Consider the following 2,417-nt stretch of genomic DNA (forward strand, 5'->3'; position numbering starts at 1 on the left):
CGGGCCAGTCCTGTCGCGGCGCGGGCCGCGGGAGGGAGGGGAAGCTCGGGCGCCTGCCAGGCCCTGCAGGTGGCCGGGTCGCAGGCCGGCCGCGGGAGCTGAGCGGTAACCTTACCCCGGCGACAGCAGCTGGTCGGTTTCTCGAGGCCGGGGCTCGCCGCTGCGGAAAGGGCCGGGTTTCGGGCATCAGGGCCTTCATAAGGCACGTCTCGGGCCGGGGTCCGTGAGGAGTGGCGGGTAGGTGGGGGCTGTGTGGCCCTTGGTGACAGGAAAGAAGAGGAGGGGGCTCACCGAGGCGGGAGAGGCCGGTTTAGGAAGGAAGGTGGGCTAGGCTGCAGCTAGGGTCAGTGTTGGGTGAAGTAGACCTTACTCTGCTGCTTTCATCTTCTCCTCTCCCCAAAAAGGATGTAGTTAAAAGCTAAGGTTCAGGATGTTAATTACAGCCGAGGCCTCTTCGTTTCAGATGGTTATGAAGAATAACCCTACTTCCTGGATCCAAAATCTTAACTCATTTTGGTTTTAAGGGAATCTTTGGGGGCTTTACTTGTTACCTCCTGTAAAGAGCTCCTCGTTTTGGAAGAACTCGTTATTTTTTCTACTACTACCCTCTCTGAAGCCCCCTCCGAAAAAACCACACTAATGAATTATATTAAAAACCAACCTTAGGTACTTGTTAATGACTTCTTGTCCCACAGTTTGTCGCAGTTAATCTAGGACCGGTTATGCTTATGATTTTGTAGAAAATTCGATTGGCTTGAGAGCAAGTCCTTAGTTGAACTGTCCAGAAGCAGGTGGTTTGTTCGTTTGCATTTCTGCTTTCAGAAAGGAAATCAGTGTTGTGTGTTGTTCGAAGTTAGGGGCCTACCCCACTAATTTAGACTGATTCTGAGTCCTTTACCTGATATTAAGTTTTCTGTTTTCAAAATAAGGATAAGCAACTACAGTCTTAATTTATTAAAGCTTTTATGGCTTTTTTGTTACTGTTTTTCAAATGACAATGGAAACTGTGTTAGATCTGTTGTGTAATGTTATATTTCAGGAGAAATCCTAAATATAAAAGTTTAAAATAATAAGTATCTAATGACTGCTTTGTACAGGTTACTTCATGAAAATGTTATCAAAATAGCTAATAACTTCTAGATATCAAAGAAACTTCTGGAATCGTGGCCTGCCATTTGTTTTTTTGGTTTTTTGTTTTCAATGTAAAGCAATGAAGAGGTTACCCACACTATCAATGTATTAACATACATAGGTAGCATACATTCATGGAAGAGTTCAGATGCATGAGAACTGAAGTATTCTAACACGAGGTACCGATACTGAGACGCAGATATTACTAATGTTATAAAACATTTGGATACATAGATTGAATACCTGACTGCAGTACTATCATCCAGATAATACATAGGTATTCAAATCTGTTTCCATGGGAATAGGTTTGTAAGCTGGCCATAACATTTGGACTTAAATATACTTAAAAAAAAAAAAATCGTTCCATTTGACTTGGAATTTGATTTAAAAAATAGTTTAATCTTCAAGGACTAATACACCTGATGATATTTACCATTATTTGATGGTACTTAATTTCTGTTTTTATATTAGGCCAGCATATTAAACATTTTTGTAATTTTTTAAAAACTATACAACTGGCTTCCTAGAAAAGCATTGATCCTCTATATTTCATTTGACTTTCAGTTCAGCGTTTAATGCTAGAGGAAACTTGTCCAATTGGTATATGTTTTCAGCTTCCTTTTTTATTTTTGGGCGACGCTCAGGTGTTTTCTGTGAAATGCTTTGACCTCATCTATTAATGCAGGAGCCCCCAACCCCCTGGGTAACATACCGGTACTGGTCTGTGGCCTATTAGGAACTGGGCCGCACAGCAAGAGGTGATCAGCAGGCAGATGAGCTAATGAAGCTTCATCTGTATTCACAGCTGCTCACCAGCACTAACATCACCACCTCAGCTCCACCTCAGATCATCAGGCATTAGATTCTCATAGGATACAGTGGTCCCGGGTGCCAAAAAGGTTGGAGACCACTGCATTAACTAGTTAGGGTTCCAGTCAGAAAAAAAAGCCAGCACTCTTTTTTCTGGTGAAGTTGAGGTAGATCCATTGTATGCTCATGTCCTGCAGTGATATAAAAGTTTAAAATTTACAGACCACTGGTAATCAAAAGTGGGATTTTTCATTTTTGTAAAAGTACCCTTACTCTTTTTACAAGATTCATTCTCACCTGGGAACTTATTTCATAATTTGTTCAGCAATCCTACAAAGACCAATTTTTAAGAAAGATTTAGAATAATAGCACAGTAGATTTTTGAAACTTAAGAGAACGGTTACCATTTCTTACATGATCTCCTTTGGAGTCATTAGATGACAGCTCTTATTTCTGTTAAAGTTGTAAGAGACTCA

At 41.3% G+C, this 2,417-nt stretch overlaps 1 protein-coding gene across 6 annotated transcripts in view; it reads left to right on the forward strand.

Annotated features, from left to right (window-relative positions):
• ZNF706 (zinc finger protein 706) overlaps positions 1-2,417 on the forward strand; it is an 8,952-nt gene that overhangs the window by 977 nt on the left and 5,558 nt on the right. The window contains exon 1 of one of the 6 annotated variants that reach the window (XM_025050152.1): positions 184-202. The exons of 3 other annotated variants lie outside the window; for them this stretch is intronic. The gene's annotated coding sequence lies outside the window, so the exon portion shown is untranslated. 2 more of the 6 variants (XM_006916643.3, XM_015593066.2) reach the window with 2 other exon arrangements.

Source organism: Pteropus alecto, unplaced genomic scaffold (genome assembly GCF_000325575.1).
Source record: "Pteropus alecto unplaced genomic scaffold, ASM32557v1 scaffold164, whole genome shotgun sequence".
Lineage (NCBI taxonomy): Eukaryota > Metazoa > Chordata > Mammalia > Chiroptera > Pteropodidae > Pteropus > Pteropus alecto.